Here is a 21199-nt window from a genome sequence, read left to right on the forward strand (position 1 = left end):
GCCCAGAGTGGATACAAAAGGTGCTTTAAGCTTTGTGGCAGCACTTTTGGAAGGCATGGCTCTTCTCCTGTGCACAAACTGAGACATGGTTTGTGTTCGCCACTGGAATTCCTCCACACCATATTCATCCGAGACCTGACCTTGGATTCTTTTTTTCCTCCATGACCAAGAGTCTTTAATCCATCTGGAAATTATTAAGTCCACTGTGTCCTGTAAATGCTTTAGATCTTGTTTAAATTCATTCCCTGATCTATGCATTGTCACAATTTGTTGATCACAGACAGTCATGGACTGGATTTTGCCCTGACAATAGGGTGTAAATTGTGGCCCTTATAGACCGAGGTGTGCCGATCCAAACGATGTCCAATCAGTTTAAATTGCAGTTTAAAACTGGCACACTGTTTCTTTTCCTCTTTGTTAAGAGTTTAGTTTGACAGTTCAGTACAGAACATACTGTACAAAACTCCAGATACAGATTTGAGTCGTAATAGTTAAAAGTAAAAGATTATAAAATAGTTTAATAAATTTTGATTATTTGTTTATGGCACTGAAGCGAGACTGTGATTGCTTGTATGTGAACCCTGGTGATCTGACAGATGTCAGCTCTGGCACCATCGTCCATGCTTGTTTATAGATGTTGTTCTGGCAACTTGAGCCCAACTATTTAACGCTATGCTAGTTGCATAATACATGTTTAAATTACTGTGCTTCTCAGAAACAGGGCCTGACCTTTTATTTTCAGAAAACACTGATAAGCTCCCTTGTGATGCTCTGAAGTTGGAGCTGAGTTGTAGATGCCTTGATTACACTGTTGTCTCATTTACCAAGTTTAAGTCTAAACAGTGTTTAGACGTTTTTAAGAGTAAATGACAAGTTTTAAAAAGCATTGCGTGATTTGCTTATAAAATCTTTTAGTTCTTAGGTGGGACTTGTGGAAGAATTTAAGTGGCGCTGCTTGTTCCTGTGAGCTAATTGGCTATGTGACATATATAGATGGAATATGTCAGGGAAGTCGAGTGTTACCCTGAGAACTGCTTTAACCAGGGCAAAAAATAACTCCGGATCTCATCTGTTTGTGTGTTGGAAAGGCTTTAGTGCATACTACATTAAGAAGCTCAGATTCCCACCCGGGTTGTGTGTGTGTGTATATATAAGTTCCAAAACTTTCCCAGGCTTAAACCTAATATACAGTGGGTTGTTTTTTTTTTGAAGTTCTATAAGTTCTAGTTCTTTTACTTTGTACATTGTACTTCAGTGTGCATAAATGTACATACTATATGAATGTACATAATACATTTAACAGTCACCCTGTCAGCCCACTACTGGGATTTTATTTCAATAATAATTTTGTACTATAGGGAAGCCTTGGTTACTTTTCCCCATTAGCATGGAGAGGATGTGCTAGTGTCAGACTGACAAAAAGCGGGACCATATTTGCTCTCTTAGGCTACTGGCTATACACTGATCAGCCATAACATGAAAACCACCTCCTTGTTTCTGTCCGTTTTAACAGCTCCACTTACCATATAGAAGCACTTTGTAGATCAAATGAACAGTGAGTGTAGAAACAAGGAGGTAGTTTTAATGTTATGGCTGATCAGTGTACATTGCTATGGTAATACCGTAGGTATAGAACAAGTAAAAGGGATGGGGCAAACACAACCCTGTTACCCCATTTTAAGGTTCCTGTTAGATTTAGGAGATAACAGGGAAGTAGGAGTGGAACAGTATCAAGAAAGAACAATGCATCTTTATCTTTTTTTTTACATTGACATGGCAGCACTTGGGCTGGTACTCTCACACTGGTCATTTCAGGTCAACCTTTTAAATTCTGCTTCATCTGTGTACAGGTTAACAACCTGTAATTTAATATGACTATGAATATGAATCTAGACATGACATCTTACTATTCTACTACCATTGTATTCTGCATCTACATAGTTCTATTCAGTTCACTAGTCAGCAGGCCACACCTAGTCAGCGATGAAGATGCTTCTTCACAAAATCTGTGGACAGTATTCAATGAATGAAGCGTTGAATGAAAACCAGAGTGTCATGCATATTTCATGAAAGAGGAAGCCTGTATGTGTTTCTATCTTCTTACACACTTAACGCTGACAGTAATAGCTCTGAAAAGCAGCAGTCACCTGGTTTGCAAGGCAAGGATGTCATTCATAGAGAATAAACTACCACAATAAGAAGTATGTAATAAAAAGCAGAAGTATTTTCCTTAAGGCTTAAACTGCATTTTATTGAAGAGATAAATGTGCCTTTGAACTGTGTAACAAGCAGCATGCAGTGGGACTTTCAGTTGGTTTACCTAACGTTTGCAAAAAAAACGAGGGTTTTAAACTGAGGGTTAAGCTCCTAAATTTATGAACACCGTGCACATGAATTATGTACGGCTGTTATGTTGCCATTTCTCTCCTACTTAAGATGAAGTTCCTGTGATAGGTCGATCTGTTTTTCTGTAGATAATGTCATTTTTATGATTAGTTTTGCTGATTCTGGAAGGTACATACACCTGCTTTAGACAGACTCTGCTCTTTCACTATGTGAATCAGTAACGTAAAACCTGCTGTCTTTCAGATTACAACTCTAAACAATAATTGGAGACGCTGACTTTGGTACATGCTCAGTTGCTTTAATCCCACTAAATAAACCATTCTTTTGACTGAGCTGTTAAAAAAACAAGTACAGAAGCTGCACTAGCTGTCAGGGTTTCAATTTCTCTGAATCACTTTTTGTTAACAGGTGCCGTCTATTTTCTCTATTTTAGGTGAGTTTTGAAATTGGTTTCAAAATGCAGTAGTTATTGTACACACCAGTTTATGAAAGAACATCATCGATCCATCAACAGGTTTAACGGGTCAGCAAAATGAGCAGCTCTTTCTTGATATTACTGACCGAACAGCACTTTTCAAGATATGATGCTTCTACTTGTACTATGCTTGTACTATCTACAAACCACTGATCATGTCAAATAGATTCAGATTTACGTGTCTAAATTTGGTGACCACGTTTACATTAAGGGGTTCGTGGTTGGGATTCTTCTGCTGTTAGAAAACAGTTTTGTGGCAAATGTCAAGTGTCCAAATCTAGGGTTGGCACTGTGTAGTATGTAGTGAGTAGTATGCGTAGTAGTAATTTGGGATACAGTATGTATCTTTAGAAGGTGTCTGAGTCTTGATGTGGCAAAACGTTAGTACATTTGCCAATATAGGGTTACTGTCATTCCTTTTTAAATTAATCTGTAGGGTGCATTAGGTAAAACTTTGCCAATACATGATAAATTAGATTAAAATAATAATAATTAATTGAGTTCCTGGCCTCACAATTCTGGCTATTTAGCAGTAGGGTCTACCATATTGGCATTTTATCAGTAAAAAGTGGCATGTTCACATTGTGGCTGTCGGGAGGAATGCTAATGTACTGGACAGTTTAGTCCAAGTATTAACCAGTACATCTTTTATCATTTCATTTTCTTAACATACACACAGATTTCTCATGGAGTTGGGAATTCAGGATTTATTTTTCATGTTTTTAAATAAGTAGTTAATTAGGCTTAACACTGCATTGATGGTGTGATACTCCATCACACTGAAAGCAGCAACAGTCTTTTTTTTATGAAGCTTACTGGCATTTTATAACCAGACAAAACAACAATGTTGATTTCCACTGATAGCCACACATATAATTGTTTACTCTTTATTTGCCCCTTGTTGGCTAAAAAGCATAAAAGCTAATACTGTTTTGGTCATTCATTAATGTCCCAGGCTTTTATAAGTTTACTTTGGTCTCCCTGATAAAGTATAAACCAAAAAAGCTGCCCTACTCCTCTAATTTTACCAGATTACCAGTCAAAATGTTCATCATATTTGTAAAAGCTGAATGTAAGCAAAGGTGCAGACAAGGTGGTTGAGCCTAAATTATAATTTAACAAGTTAGGAAGTCCTTTAATTATAGAGCCTAACCTAAATTTATAGCCTGACAGCCTAAGTAATAAAAAAAATGTGTGTTATTATTTGATTGTTTAACCTAACATTTACAGAATGTTCCTTTCCATGAATCTCTGACATGGTATCCAACAGTAAATGTAATACTTTTAATGTCACACTAAGCCCTGTTGGAACAGAGAGAAAGCACATTGCTTGTGCACACACATGTGTTTGTGTATTGATCTAAAATATTCAACCACCGTCAAAGCAGTAAAGACCCAGTCTGATCACCTGGTCAATAAGTGTTGCAAACGTCACACACCAGACATTTAGTCTATGCAGCTTTTGTTTAAGTGTCAAATGATAATTATTTCTATTGGCACAATCAGTATGGGGAACTTGCTGCTGCTGCTCATCCACAAAGACTGTTTTAAAGATGGGTCAATAATTAAAGTACAGGGGAACTTGTACAGGTGGTGTAGTGGACCCAATTATCCACATTATGTCTAAAAAATAGCTCTCTGGGTGATTCCTAAATGACTTTAAAATTGACCACATAGTGCACTAGCTGGAGAGTAAAAACCTTATCATGCACTTATGTAGACAGTACAAAACCATTTGGGATTCTGCATAACAGATAGGATTTATAGCCAAGTTTATACCAGTATAGATCATTATTGGGTAAGCAGAGTTTTCTGTCATCCATAACGTTAGATGAGGCTAGTTGTATTCATCGCTGTGTGTTGATTAGGAATAAATGAATTGCTCTAGGGAACGAATCCCATTAGTCCATCCATACAGCCAGTAAAAACGGTTAATATTATTTTTGTCAGATTTTACCAGTGGTTTACAATTTGGCCCTCATAGGGCAATTCCATTGAAGTAGACTAGAGCCTGGTCATGAATAGCTAAAAACCTGGCTGTCTCATATCCCCGCTGATGGCAGCATGTGTGGGCAGAGTCGTGCCATTAGATAAGCCTAGAGATGGCACGGGGCAGTCTGGCTTTGGGCATAGATTGGACCAGTCACTGTGTAATCTCCTAATCCCATTAATTATTACATACAGTCATTATGAACAAAGATGTAATCCTCAAGAGAAACTCAATCCTTTTAGGAAGATAACCAGAGGGCAGATCTAAGAAGCGTTTCAAATGTTATTTCTGTACTTACCTCGTATCAGACAGTAGAGCAGCCTAGTATTACATAAAACATTTACAATGCCAAAATGGTAGTGATTTATTTACATTTATACAATAAAAGAAAGTAATGAAGTAACAGCATTTAGACCAAATTATTAACTATTAATGAGCAGCTACTTTGGTATTAAACCCACAACCTTTACGCCCTTTCCCTGTTGGTAAACAATATTAATTAGAGTCAGCAGAAGGAATCTGGTTTCATTACTGCAGAAAGTTGCATCTGTGCAGAGTCCGCTGCCTTTCTATTTTTTCCCCCCGTAAATTGTGTTTTCCAATTTGTAAATGGACCAGATGTCTGGGACTGAATCTGTCCGATTCTCCAGAGATGGAAACACACTGTCTGCAGAGGCCCGGTGATTTGTCCTCATTATAGACGTCACTGGCATTAATAGAGACAGAGGGCTGTGTGTCTGGTCCATAACTCCTAAGTGCGTAATGCTAAAATTCATATTTGCCTAAATCACTAGGTTGTTGTGTCCGTCTGTGTATTTGACTTGGTGCGACAGGTTTGGTTTTTAAAAAACTCAGCTGATTTTTTTGTCTTAAGCAGTGTACTTTACATAATACACCGACTAGGCATAACATTATAACCACTGACAGGTGAAGTGAATAACACTGATCATCTCTTCATCACGGCACCTGTTAGTGGGTGGGATATATTACGCAGCAAGTGAACGTTTTATCCTCAAAGTTGATGTGTTAGAAGCAGGAAAAATGGGCGAGCGTGAGGATTTGAGTGAGTTTGACGAGGGCCAAATTAAGATGGCTAGACGACTGGGTCAGAGCATCTTTAAAACTGCAGCTCTTGTGGGGTGTTCCCAGTCTGCAGTGGTCAGTATTTATCAAAAGTGGTCCAAGGAAGAAAGAGTGGTAAACCGGTAACGGGGTCATGGGTGGCCAAGGCTCATTGATGCACGTGGGAAGCAAAGGCTGGCCTGTGTGGTCCGATCCAACAACTGAGCTACTGTAGCTCAAATTGCTGAAGAAGTTCATGCAGGTTCTGATAGAAAGGTGTCAGAATACACAGTGCATCGCAGTTTGTTGCATATGGGGCAGCAAAAGGGGGACCAACACAATATTAGGAAGGTGGTCATAATGGTATGCCTGATCGGTGTATATGGACAAAAGTATGGGGACACTTTTTCTAATGATTGAATTCATTTGTTTCAGTCACAACCTTTGCTAATAGGTGTAAAAAATCAGTTATGTAAAGAAAATGATGTGGTTCAAAAATTTGCAGAAGCATTTTATTGAAGGTTATTTCCTTTTCCAGCATGACTGTGCCCCTGTGCTCAAAGCAAAGTCTATAAAGACATGAAGAAAAGCTTGGTTTAAAGAAACTTCAGTGGCCTGCACAGAGCAAAAAAATTGACACATCAGTGCCCAGCCATATAAATGCTTTTTTAATTTTTTACTAAATAGGTGCAAATTTACACAGATCTACTTTAAAGTCTTGTGAGAAGCCTTCTCAGAAGAGTCGTTGTTACTATAGCTGAAAAGATCCAAACAGAACTGACTATAATAATTTAATGTAATCCATTTCAGATTACCATACTTACTATCCCCCCCCAGTTGAGAGGCACTGGTCTACACCCCATCCCTGTATCTTCTCTATCCACAAAGCATGAGTCTGTTTACCAACACTGTATTATCTAAAGACATTATGATGTTATTATGTTGTGATGTGCTTAGAGAACATTTTCTCTTTGCTACACTCAGGCCCTGGAGACAGAGGTAAACACGGTAGCCTCAAGGCAGTCATACCTTTTTGTGCAGGAAATGACCTGCCAATTGATTTCATTCTCATAGAACCGGTGCATCTATGGACAGAGCGTGGCCTCAAACACAGATGCCAGGTGGCGAAATCAATTCCTTACCCCTCCTCTTTACCCTGAGATCTAAATTCAATATTCAGCTACAGCTGCTGGCTGTCATAGTGCTGCAGGCAGTGTCTCATTTCGCTCTCTTGTAAAAACGCAACTGACTTTTATTCAGCCCCTTGAGGACTCTCCTTTTTATTTGATTGCCATCAACGGTTATTTGAGCGCACGATACATAGTACAGCAATTTAGTCCAAGTGCAACAGTTCAGGGTGAGGAACTTCTGGAGGGTTGTGAACAAGAGGTCAGGGTGGAACTGGGGCAAGGGAGAATGGGACTATAATGAACAGATACATTGTTATAGCAATTATAAGATGTACAGGGAGTACAGGCTTGTATGCTGTCATGGACAATGTTCTTAAAATGTATTTAAACCAATAGGATGTAAAATCTTTCTGTATGATCGTAATTGGAAAAGCTCTTCCATTGTGTTTGTCTCTATGACTAAGGGAATATGAGCAGCTGAGATGTCCACATCTGTCAGTATTGGCAGATGCCAGTTCCACGTATGTAGATGGGCATGAAATAATGTAGAAGTCTAAAGCAGATCTGTAGTTATGGAGAAATGCAAAACTGGACAAGCAAAAGTTGCCAAGTAATGGTAAAAGTTTAGGACAACAGCATGAAAATCTGTACCAAAAGACCTCTACAAATAAAACAAGACATTTACAATCCAGCATTGAGCAGACGCCTTTATCCAAAGAGACTCACAATTGAGACATTGCAAGCATTTGAGGGTTGAGGGCCTTGCTGGCAATGATCACAGCAAAATGGTTCTGGATTTGATTCCCAGGTGGAGCAGTCCTAGTCATTTTTGTAAGGCGTTTGCATTTTCTTCTCGTGTCTGTGTGGGTTTTTTCCTACAGTCCAAAGATGTGCAGTCAGGTTAAATGGAGATACTAAAGTCCCCCTAGGTGTGTGTCTGTGTCTGTGTCTGTGTGTGTCTGTGTGTGTTTGCCCTGATGGACTGGCGACCAGTTAATGGTGTTTCCTGCCTTTCGCCCAATTAATCATACCCACCGTGACCCTGAATAGGATAAAGTGGTGGTAAAATAGACAGTAAATAAATGAATGAATCATTTCTATTTGACCTAAATCAGTTCCCAAAGCTCAGGTGTATATACGGCTACAGTGTGATTGAGAGCTCAAGTTCTCAGTGCTTCTGCAGAGTTTCTTGCGTCACCAATCAGAAATCTCCCTGGAACATTGATTGTATTTCTGTTATTTTTCTATGAGTTTTGATCTGGTATGTTTATCTGAAAAAAGAGGCATGTTGACATTTACCTTCAGCTTTCTAAAGCTTTCAGCTCTGAGCCCACCTATGGGCATCTAGTGAAATGCTGGAATCTTGATACAACAGCTGGAACGACTTTCCACATTCAGCCAAAATGAAATCCTGTTGAAATAGAAGCAGTGGATGTCGAAGGAAAAACGTCCATCAGTCAGGTTGATAAATAAAGCTGTGTCAGAAATCCACTCACACAGCAGCCATAAACTCTGATCTGACCTTTTAGAGCTGACCAGCTATAGTAAATTTACTGAAATGACACCTTCACATTTCTTCACTTTTCCACCTCTGGAACCTAACTATGTATATCACGCTTTCAGCTTTTGTGCTAAATTCTGACTGGTATTACGCACTAATCCCCTTGATGGGAATTCTAATCCTTAATTTAAGCCCTTAAGTAACAGCTTTTTGTGTGCATTTGCCAGACAGCAACTGAATTTAAATAGCTGTCCCTGAGATCTGCAGATGACTTTTTGGATGCACTGAGGTCATTTTTGCTTGATGATAGAATCTGAGAACTTGTTACCTTGGTTTAGGATCTTTTATATCATATTGAAAGCACTTGCATTTAAAAATACCAAACTACATCTTGGGACTGCACTGGCCTTTGGATTTTTGGCGTAATTACTCCTGGTGCTAGCATTTGTTTGCCTTTGTTCTGTGCTTCCAAGTTCTAAACTCTGTTCCTGTGGCCACGTCTCTTCGTCTTAACTACAGACACACACATCTACCGACCTGGATCAAACTGGGACCATAAAGTACTGCAATCCACAGTTCGTCAGAATTTTAGTGCATTGCCCTTTTTTTAGTGGCCACAGCTTTTCCAGAGCAAATTCCTAGCTGGTCAGAAACAATGGAGGTTGGTCAGCAGCAGGATAACCAATGCTCAACCTTAGCGTTCAGCCAAGACAGAAAAAAAGCCACAATACACCCCCTGCTTGAGCTTCTCCCCTTTTCTGTTCTTAAGTCCTAAAAGCTGGGAATGCTACGCTACAAAGGGAACAAACAGGCATGTAATACTGCCGCTCCTTGTGTTTGACACGAGGGACAGGAATGCAGGAAGGGGGGGGTTCTGGGAGCCAACGTCCACTGTCAGATTAGAGCCATTAGCATGACTGTGGAATGACAGGGAGCTCCGCCGACACAATGGCTTTTATTTATTCCCTTTCGTTCTGTGTAATAAGTTACACTCAGGCATGCATTCACATTTGGTGCTATTCACCAGCACATTGTTTTGAAGTGAAAAGCATTAAATCCGTACACATAGTTTCAGATATTAACTTTTGCTTGTTAACTTAGATCAATCGGGTGTTAGAAATCACATGAGGTTATAACAAGGTAACAAGAAGTTCAACAATTGGTTAATGAGCCCATTCATACACATAAAAAATGAAAATAAAATCCATCATCAAGAAATATTATAAGTATTTTTAACAAAATGTTTTCATTAATATTTTACTTGTTTTAAGTTGATCCGTGTCTAGGAACGTTCAGGCATTAATCCATGAGTGCCCTTTCCGAGCAGGGATTTTGAGACCATTTCTCCTTAGATATAAAAGCTCCCTGTAATGATGCAATTATTTCTTGAAAATTGAAAGATATACTGTATTCAGACGTGCAGTGAACAAAGTGTGACATTGGCTTTCTACTAAAGACGTCTTACACCACTTAGACTTTTTCTGGTGTGTTTAATTAATAATCCAGATCCTCTTTAAACACAGGAACTTTATTTAATAAAACGCATGTATAATATTTCATTAAGTCTTGAATTTAGGTGGGATTGGGGTAATAGTCTAATCGAGCAGCTAAAATATTACGGTCATGTGCTCTGCCTTAACCTCTATTCAAAATGTCAGACATTTAGGTAGTTGTTTTAATTACATCTGATCATCTGATAGCTACAGCTATATGATATATTTTATCAGTGCCGGGTTAGATGTGTTTGTGAATAGTTTCTAATGTTAAGTAGTAGCTTTGTTTAGGGTACTATTCATGTTTGCTTGTTTGTTTAGGGATTTTACTCAAAGTGAGCTAGAAAGCTTTGTTTAGGGATTTACCGTATTATCTGGGTCGGTTGTTTGGGGGTTTTATCTAATGCCGGTCAGTTTTTGGATTTTCTTTAGCATTGTAGCTGATTTTATTTAGGGATGTTGGCTAGTCAAGTTTAAGTTTTGAGTTTGTTTATGAATTTTTCATCACATTAGCTGGCTTCTCTTTCAATATTTGAGTACAGCTAACCTATTATAAATGTTATTGTGAGATCATGCTAAGCAGTTAATTATTTATTTTTTTCTTTTTCAGAAGACTTTTCCTCTTGCTCAATAAAACCCCCACAGCTATAAATGCTTAGCTTAGCAAATGTCATTATAATGACTAACTGACTAAACTATGATCGTCTGTTTAATCTCTAAATGTTTCCTGAATCAGTTTAAGGTTTGAATGTTGCACCTGAGCTAACGTGGCTAGTTTCCAGGTAACTATTTGGGGAAACACCCTGTGTTCACTCCTTCTTTGCCTTTCAGTTGGTATTAAGGTGAGAGTATTTTATGGGTCATAAGAGCGTCATAACCACAAAGGGGAAGACAAAGAAGCTCAGACAGATTTAGGGCACTGACTCTGGGATTAGGACCACCCAGAGCTGATCTTGCCAAATTTGAATGAAGCTTAGCTTGGGTCTTTCATCAGTGCAAGCCTCTTTTGTTTTAGTCCACATACCTCACGACCATCTATCTTCGTTCTTGCATGTCTGTCAAATTAGTTCCTCATGATGTCCCAATATCAGATTTTCCCCCTGATGATGCACCCCTGTCAGAAATTAATCAGCTGATGTTCCGTCCTCCAGCATCAGGCTTGAATAGGTCAAAAGGCTAAAAATGTTCACAATGGGGAGTGAATGAGGCTCAGGGTGAAGTGATGGCTGGGTCGTGATCCAGCCAGTATGTGCTGGTATCAGGTTGATTGAAGGAGTTTCCCAGTTGATTTATGCCTCAAATGTAGCACATTAAGCCTGTCATGTTGCTTTAAAAAGCCATTTGGAATGATTATCCTATAAAATTTTGAGAATAAAAATTACCCTAGCCTCTGCTTTTATCTAATTAAATGACTGTGCCTCAAGCACCGAGAGGAGGGAACCAGATTACCAGTTTTATCAGGTGCCTTCTGTTCATTTAGTCCTAATAGGCTTATTAGTGACGATGTTTCAGTGATACAGGAGCTCAGTGTCACCCGTTCTCCAGATCACTTTCCATCTGTTGAACATACTGAAGTGTATTGTACAGGGCCGAATCCCAGGCTGCACCTGCGCACTGACAGCTTGTGTATTTGTCACGTTTTCCTCAGTGTTTTAGGTTACACAAAGATCTTATCAGACAGAAAGTGTCGGGTCTGCTGGAGCTCACAGTGATCCATAAATACAGTAATTAAGAAGGTCTCCAATTTGCTCTTTAATTACAGCATATAAAAGTAATGTGTTTGTAATTATATGTTAAAGTATACGGTTTAAAAGAGGTGTGCAGCGTATACGGTTACATAAAATACATTTGTGTACGAGTGTGGAAAACTTTTCTGTTTCATCTTTTCTTAAAGTGTCAATTACATCATGTACTATATACACTATATAAAACAGCCCTGACTTGTCGAGGCATGGACTCCACTAGACCCCTGAAGGTGTGCTGTGGTATCCGGCACCAAGATGTTAGCAGATCCTTTAACTCCTGTAAGTTTTGAGGTGTGGCCTCCATGGATCAGACTTGTTTGTCCAGCACATCCCACAGATGCTCGATTGGATTGGGATCTGGGGAATTTGGAGGCCAAGTCAACACCTCAAACTCTTTGTTGTGTTCCTCAAACCATTCCTGAAGCATTGTTGCTTTGTGGCAGGGCTCATTATCCTGCTGAAAGAGGCCACAGCCATCAGTGAATACCGTTTCCATGAAATAATGTACATGGTCTGCAACAATGCTTAGGTAGGTGGTATGCCCATGACCCTTTTTTCCTTGGACCACTTTTGATGGATACTGACCACTGCAGACTGGGAACACCCCACAAGAGCTGCAGTTTCTGATCCAATCATCTGGCCATCACAATTTGGCCCTTGTCAAACTCACTCAAATCCTTACTCTTGCTAATTTTTTCTGCTTCTAACACATCAACTTTGATGATAAAATGTTCACTTGCAGCCTAATATATCCCACCTACTAACAGGTGCCATGATGAATAGATAATGAGTGTTATTCACTTTACCTTTCAACTACCTTGAAACTTGTAGAAGAAGAATCCCTCTTATTCCAGAATCCATAATTTTAGAATATAAAATGATTTAGCATTCACCAACCTTTATAATGTATATATTTTTATGGTAAAGTTTCACTATACAAGGAGAGTAAAATGAATGGTGGTTTACTGAAGTGGCATTTCATATAGTATGGTAGAATTATGTTCGAGACACTGAACATCTGCAGAGCAGAGGGATTAGAGCTTTATCCACACATTTTCTTATCAATACTGGTCAATCACTGTGAGTCTGAACTTCAGATGTTAATATGCCACAGAGTGACCGGTTTTGGAACCCTATTTGAATGGAACTAGTTTTATCCACTTGCCCCCTAGTGGCTATAACAAAACTTCTCATACAATACATAGGATAATGAAACTTGTGTGATGACTTGTATCTGTCAGGACTGAATGTGAGTTTGCTATCATCTACTGATGGCTCCGGAAAAACCTAATTTGCTTTAGGCTTAGCAGCATCAATAAAGCGCATCCTGCCACAATGCCAGTCCCTGAACCCTAACAAAAAGGGTTTAATTGATTTCTCTGGATGTGGAGGTTTTGTCTTTCGTGCTTTACTAGAAAAGAAGCTTTAATTTAAGGCTTTACAACCTTTATTATGGTGTGTCTATAGATGTTTTGTTTTTTGGCCAGTAATGAAAAAAATGTAAATATTTTATTAGTTTGGGTATGGCTGGTTTCATTACCAGGCTACTTGATCCCTAGGCAAACTAGGTAAAAACAATACTATGCATACAATGTCAAGGCTGTTTATACCAGCAGGATAATTTTTAGTGACAGAAGTGCGTATTCTGTGTTTTTCCTGAGCGTTTGCTGTTAAACGGATTGTTAACCCGGCACAAAATATTACTTGATGATTTATTGCATCTGTAGTGCAGAATTTCGCTCGTAACACACTCATCATTTTCAGCAGGACTGCTGACTTCTTTTTACTTCTGCTTTTTGTCTTTTTGCTCTCTGTCCATCCTGTTTGTAAAGATAAATGGCAGAGGGGTACGACAAAATGTCTCGACAGCAAAATGCAGCCAGCGTAACAACACCACTCTGTTCAGTCAAGGGTAAGCGGGACTGTAGTGAGGCTCGTGGCTGGAAAATCAGAGACTGCTGGTCCTCTATTTTTTTTAGTACACAGTCAATAGGGATTGATGATTTATTTGCACATTTCATTTAGCCCAGCGTGTAAGCTGCACTCCTCTATAAGCTAGGCACACTCGCCTAAGATAAGCGCCTCTGTACAGGATTTACGGGGCTTTCTTTATATTGGACTTTCGATTAGATTCTGAGCCATGAGATGAATTCACATGTATGTGTTGGAGGAAGCTGACAGATGCCAGCCAGGCACTTTTAGCACAGGACACGTATCATTGGGTGATTTATGTTAATGGTTTTTCCTATTTTGCATGCAGATGCCCGCATGAAGTTGTTTGGGTTTAATTTATTGACTGGGCATAGTCAGTGCAAATATAAATGTTAAAAGAAACTGGTGTGTAAAATTGCACACATCTGTACAGCAATTCTTTTAAAATATATGTATGGTTAGTAATGTGTTTTAAATGGAAAATGTATAACGTGCATTATATTAGAAGTTCTATTGTTGTATGTTAGTGTTTTATTACACATTAACTGTAGTTTTGTGACTTTTGTAAGATTTTGAAATGTACATTATAAATTGATCCACTCTGACCATGAGTTAAATCAGTCAAGAAAAATATGTTTTGACTTTTAAATGATTTTTGCTAAACATGACATTTAGCAAAAGGTCAAGATGCTTTTCTTATAAGTATGCTTTTTTTCATCCACTAAAGCTGCCATATAATAAAAATAGTCAGTGCTTGATCGTCTAGTTACCTTGAGCTAGTGCATTTTAACCTCCAGTCAAAAGTTTACATACACTCGTTTACTGCATGTTTTGGCAGTTCTATTTTAATCGTTTTCACAAATGTTCTTTGTCACAGAATAATGGAAAGCATACTTCTTTAAGAAACATTTACCACTTTGTGTTGCTACTTCTGAAAAATGAAAAACATGATAAAACTTCTTTTGGTTTTATAATCTTGTTATGATTGATCACAGTTAGTAGTCTCCCTAATCCCAATTTCACAGGCAGCTTAACAAGCTTGGGACAACAAGCTCAACAAACTACCCTATTGTATATGGAGCTTAAACATTATTACATTGGCTGCTGAAATGTTCATCCTGTGTTCACAAACACCTGGGTCAGTTATGGCCCAACACTTATCCTACTTATCCAGTAGGACTTTTCCTGGCGGCACGGTGGCTCAGTGGGTAGCACTGCCACATTTACATTTACATTTTCAGCATTTAGCAGACGCTTTTATCCAAAGCGACTTACACAATGAGCAATTGAGGGTTAAGGGCCTTGCTTAGGGACCCAACAGTGGCAACTTGGTGGTGGTGGTGGGGCTTGAACCGGGAACCTTCAGCTTACTAGTCCAGTACCTTAACCACCGAGCTATCACTGGCCTTTATCTTGTGCCACAACAGCAAGAAGGTCCCAGGTGGGGTGGTCTGGGTCCTTTCTGTGTGGAGTTTGCATGTTCTCTGTGTGGGTTTCCTCTGGGAGCTCCGGTTTCCTCCCACAGTCCAAAGACATGCAAGTGAGGTGAATTGGAGACACTACATTGTCCAAGACTGTGTTTGATATAACCTTGTGAACTGATGAACCTTGTGTAATGAGTAACTACCGTTCCTGTCATGAATGTAACCAAAGTGGAAAACATGACGTTAAAATCCTAATAAACAAACAAACAAACACTCAGTTTTCCTAAAATCTTCACATGTTGACTGCTGGGTCTGAGGTTTGTCCTCTTGGCTGTTGGTACACACACTTTTTCCTTGGCTGCTTCACTTTTATGTTGTGTAGCTTCCAGATTCACAGATCTTACTTAGCAAATTTATAATTCCTCTGGAAATTCAGCAAGTAGTCTCAGACCATTTAAAACCCCTAAACAGATAAAAGTTCTTCATTAAAATTCTGTCCTCAGTGGTAAAAACCATTTTATCTTGTGTTACAATATTGTCGTCTGCGGCTATGAGCAGAAACACATTGTTGTCATGGCAACCAATATTTTAAATAAGTAAAATGACCTTGTTATTGTGTTAAACAGTGAGAGAATTTTGAAAGTTATTAAACATTTATGGTATGGGGAAAGGTCTACACACACATATATACATAGTCACAATATAAATCAACATAACATTAAGCCTAACCTTTAACAATTAAAATGGTAAAAAAGGAAATGCCAGTCTGATAGATCTACAATAGTTGATTGTTAAAATGCTGAAAATCTCCCTTCCTATTTGGCAATAATGAACAGAGTGTTTAAACCAGGTACAATGTACTTCAGGTATTGTAGGTAAGAAGTCTTGCTGTGTAAGTTGGACTCTAAATGCTTCTTTATCCCCTTATTTTAAGCACCATCCTTTAATGTTACATTTACCCATTTCCACAGTCCAGACCCTCAGTTACTAATCTCTACCTCCAGTTGATATTGCATTGCTGGCATTACGATGCTTTAAACAGGAGGAATGAAGTTCTAGCTGTGACAGATACGTGCTTAGCAGTGTTAGGTAGAGCTGCTCTGGATCCACTCGTTTACCTTTCATGTGTCCCGGTGGCTTGACATTTGTCAGCTGACCCCTGATAGTGCCTTTCGTTGCAGCGACTCTTTAACAACCGGAGATTAGAAAGACGGGCAGGGGCAAGCCACCTTTAAATCGAGCGAGGAAGTTTTGCTGGGGTGTCCAGGTGGAATCAATAACAAATAACACATCAGCCTACCTGAGGTGCCAGAGGGCAGAGATTTAGGATGAATTTGGAATTATGCTGTCAACACTTTGAAGTTAAAAAGTGGGGTTATGAAGTGTACAGCCAAGGCTAAACACAAACGCTTTCATATGTGTAAAGTCAATTGACTCGATAATCACAAAAGGCTCCGGTGACGGGGCAGAACTTTCTTGTCAGCGTGATGACTTTTTTCTGACAGCTAAATCGGCACGCTCTGTCGAATCGAGCAATTATCGGCTTTTATTACAAATAGCACTTAACTCCTTTTGTACCTCTGCTTATGGATTCCAACCTTGACGTGCTCAGAGAGTATCATTTAACTCCTTGGTCTGACGTAACTCCGTGTTGGATGGTTATGAAAGAATTATTTCGAGCTGCTTTGCTTTTCCTGTGGCCGCTCGGGATGGGAAAGCTCTCCAGAAGCTCCGCTTTCTTCCATCACATTCCTTCTTTGAAAAGAGTACAAAAGGAAAGACTGAGAAGTGCTGGATAGAAGTTCACATGCATAGCTAACCTTCTTATTGATATCAGCCAATCCATCCACATTCACCTCTCAACAATAGCGGCGGGATTTATTTTGTGTGTGTAATTCACTATGGTGATGAGGGATTTTTTCCTTTTTGAGCTTTTCTTTCCTGGCCGTTTAGTCTAAGAACACTGCACGCCTTTGGTGAGGTGATCAGTGCTGGATTAAAACACGCTGGTTGCGTTATCTTTTTCCATTGCAAATACAGTTTGGATTGAAAGATTGCTGCAATTTATCTTTAGTGCGAAAGCAAATTTATGTTGCAAAGCATCATTTTGGGGATTTGGTTGCATATTTAATGAAAATCCAAATTCAAACTGCTGTGACTGAACATCTGAACCGATTTCAACCCTACAGTTCTGACATATCTGACCGTTTTTATACTCTCATAATTGAATTAATAGCGCTGCTAGAATTAAGAGCAATTAAGTTGCTTCCTGCAGCATGAATTCAAAGCAACTTCGAACTTAAAAACCTCTCAATCACTTCATGACAGTCAAAGACTGGCATAATTACCTGCCATGCTAGGTCTTGTCTGATGTTACCTAAACAAAGTATCAAATAATACTTAATAAAGCAAATCAAGTTTAATACTGTAATCTCACTTGCCATTTCTGCCATTAGCATACTGGCTGCTGGCTGTGTGCTGTTTAGCTCCATAAAATTCCAACCATAATGGAACATATGTAAATATTTGGCTGTTATTTATCTTTAAGAAGATATTAATGTAAACTGTGACTCAGGTGGATGGTGTTTCTCCAGAACGTTCCGTCTTCAGTTTAGGTTTTTCCGATTTTCTAATGGTTTCTTCATCGTTCCTGTAATTGTGTCCATCCATCTTGTTTCTGGCCGTCCTTTTTCTCTTTTACCTTCAACTCTTCCAAGCATAATTGTCTTTTCCAATGATTTGGCTCTTACTATGATGTGTCCAAAATAAGAGCTGCAGTTTGTTTATCTGGGCTTCGGGTTAGAGGATCAATTTGTTGTATTTTCCCTAGGTTGGGATAGTTAGTCACTAGCCAATCAGGCTTTTAGCTCCAGGCTTTTGAAGTCTTGGCTAATATGGAATATTTTGGATATTTAACAGCTTTTAAGCAGATTATTTTTCTCAATATTATCCTACTATGTTCTACCTTAATTCAATGCAAGTTGGGTTAATTAGTTTCCAGTAAATCTAGATGGCTAGCTTTGGCCTACAATAAAATAGTATTTTGCCTTTTTAGACATATGTTTTAATGGTTTAAAATAACCATTAAGTCTGTTTGGAAACAATATCTATACTTTTTTGAATACAGTTGATTCTGAACACTGATCTTGTACTGACATTCATACAGCAACTGTAAGCTATAACTGGCAAGCTGGGCAAACCACCACAGGTGTGATGTCTGACGCCGTTGGCACATTTGGTCACATGCAAAATCAGTGTTGATTTAGATGAAAGTACACATTCACTCCTCGGTTCGAAACTCGTTGTTGCCACCGGTCAGCTGGGCGCCATCTGGCGGGCATAATTGGCAGTGCCTGCAGCAGATACTAATTGGCCACCATATCTGTAGGGTGGGGACCGGACTATGTGTGGGTGGGTGGGTCTTTATACGCTGTGTGAGGACCCTGATTGGTGGAAAAGGTGCCTGTGCAGAAAGCGAGGGGGAGAAGAGGAGGACTGTGCATGTGTTGGAAAGAGGCGTGTACAGCAGCATGCTCTCCCTGGATGCAATCTGGTATCTCTCAGCAGCGGAAGACAAAATTGAGTGTGCTAAATCGGGAGGAAATTGAGGAGAAAATGCATAAAAAGTACACAAATTAAAGCAATAAAACAGGACACTGCATTGAATCAGATCCAATATCAATCAGTCATTATAATGATGCGTAGTTTTGTATTGTGCATCCCTAATTTATTTGCGTCTGCAACTCTGGAGTGTAACTAAAAGTGGTGTTGGTGTTGTAGAGCTTCAGTGACTCAGGTTTCATTCCATTTGAATTTAGCACACACGTTTATCCCAAATTACTTACAATTTTTAGATTGAGGCCCAGTAACGCTGCAGTAGTGGGGCTTTAACTAGCAACCTTTTGATTATTAGAGCTTTCACTTTTCCCACCTGTGTGTACTGTCTGTGTGGAGTTTTGTACATGCCCGCAGTCACTTTAAAAGAATGAGTGTGTGATGCCCTGTGATGGATTGGTGCCCGGTACAAAGTGTTTCCTCTTCGTCTTCCTACATATTTTTAGAACAGGCTGTGGATCCACTATGACAATGACTAGGATGAAGCACTTACTTTGTGTAAATGAATGAATAAGTTTTCATTTTGAACATGTCAAGATTAATCAAACTTTAAGAGGGTATTTTTTTCAATCAATAAAGCTAATACTGTTGCTGCAGCAAATGACCTTCGATACAATCATCCAGGACCCAAAAGGAAAGAACGCTCATGCATTCCTTTGTCACTTCAAAACAGCTCTGCCCTCCAACAAGGGGAGAAATCTAATCATAAAGAAAACAATGCACTCGTTGCTAGGCTGCAGACGCTCCTGAAAAAGCAATCTTGTTTTGTTTTGCGACTTCTGGCTCTTTGCAGAACGCGTCTTTGAGATGCTTCTCTCTGTGGACGTCCGGCCGCTTTTATGTGAGGTGTGTGTGTGGGTTAGTGGGGTTATAGTGTGTGAGCTGTCAGAGTGCCTGTTTGCCCCGGGGTTGAGGAAAGACCCCCTGCACTTCAGAGGCCAGAGAGGAATGCACCTCCTGAGGAGAGACTCCAAAGCCACCGAGTGACAAGCTCACAGCAGGAATGTAGGGGTCAGGCTTATCGTTCCCCCCAGTGTTCATCCCATTCCTTCTGTGCCCGCGCTGCCACCTTCCACTTTCTCTTTCTAACCCTGTCGGAACTCCTTATTTATTTGCATTCTCTAACATGATCAGACCTTAAGACACGTGATGGCAGAAAACAGTGTTGACCACCCAGCTCTGATGTCATTCCGTTCAGTCCCACCTGCTGTACTCATCGAGAGTCTGTAGCATATTTGCTGATTGATCTTCTGATTGATTGGCTAACTAATTGAAATGTCAGAATAGACTTCAAGTTAAAAAAAGAAAAGTACAGAACCTCACAGATTGTTGATTTTCTGGAGTGGCTTCTGAACCAGAATTTGTGTTGCTAATATTTTTGCTAATCTTTTATTACAATAGCTGGTGCTAATGAATAATTCAGTAAGAACGCAAACCCTGTCAGTCAAGTGTAATCTATTTCTTTTAACTAAAGCTATAGCAATTATTTATTCAAAAACTGAAGCTTATTTTACATTCATTTATAAAAAAAAAAAAAGCATTTTCATCAACTTTTCAGTGCGTCCAATTTTTATCCAATTGCATTACGCTTCCTCTCCACTGGTGCTGACCCCTGCCCCGATTGAGGAGAGCCGAGACTGACACACGCCCCCTCCGACACGTGTACAGTAGCCGAGTGCATCTTTTCACCTGCACGAGGCGAGTTCATATGCGGTTCAGCTTTGTGTACGGAGAGACACACCCTGATCAACTCATTATTCCTCGACTCTGTGCAAATGCCATCAATCAGCCAGCAGAGGTTTTAATTACATCAGTTATCAGGTCCCTATCCGGCTCCTACCCTGTATAAACAAACCAATCAATGTCAGTGTAGCCGCCCAGTCGGGTGGCAGAGCTGAGAGTCGAACCGACGAGTTCAAAATGTCAACTCTGGTGTGCTAGTGTGTCTTATCACTGCGCCACCTGAGCGGCATTTTCCGATCATCATTAAAATAACCCACACACACACACAACTATAAAGCACTGTACATAAATACGAATACAAATTTCTATTATTTATCTCAAAAAATGAACAGCAGCACAACGTGCATCTGCAGCCCTGCCAACGAATGCAACCCTGTAATATTTTATATTTATAATAATATTGTGCAGCTTGCTTTTCCCGAAACACAATCATTGTAGATAAACCCTGGGTCACAAAAAGTGGGTTGCAGAGGAAAATAATAGGGATTAAATAAGCAAACTTTACTAGGCACATAAACACGAAATGAACTTGCACTTAAACGCCCCCTTGTGGAGGCTTTAAGTTACATCTTGTAAAACACAGTATGACCAGATTGCCACCATTTTTATTAATTAATTTTTAGTTTTGTGTTCGGTTTTGATGCATTGTTTGTGCTGCCTGGGTGGTGTTAAAAATCATGGACAAAATGTGGGTCGCTTGAAAAACAATTTGAAAAACTCTTGTAGAATTATGAATATTAATA

The 21199-nt window shown here is 39.4% G+C and overlaps 1 protein-coding gene across 4 annotated transcripts in view; it reads left to right on the forward strand.

Annotated features, from left to right (window-relative positions):
- cntfr (ciliary neurotrophic factor receptor) overlaps positions 1-21199 on the forward strand; it is a 323782-nt gene that overhangs the window by 259331 nt on the left and 43252 nt on the right. The window lies entirely within an intron of this gene.

The sequence above is a fragment of the Trichomycterus rosablanca genome, chromosome 18 (genome assembly GCF_030014385.1).
Source record: "Trichomycterus rosablanca isolate fTriRos1 chromosome 18, fTriRos1.hap1, whole genome shotgun sequence".
Lineage (NCBI taxonomy): Eukaryota > Metazoa > Chordata > Actinopteri > Siluriformes > Trichomycteridae > Trichomycterus > Trichomycterus rosablanca.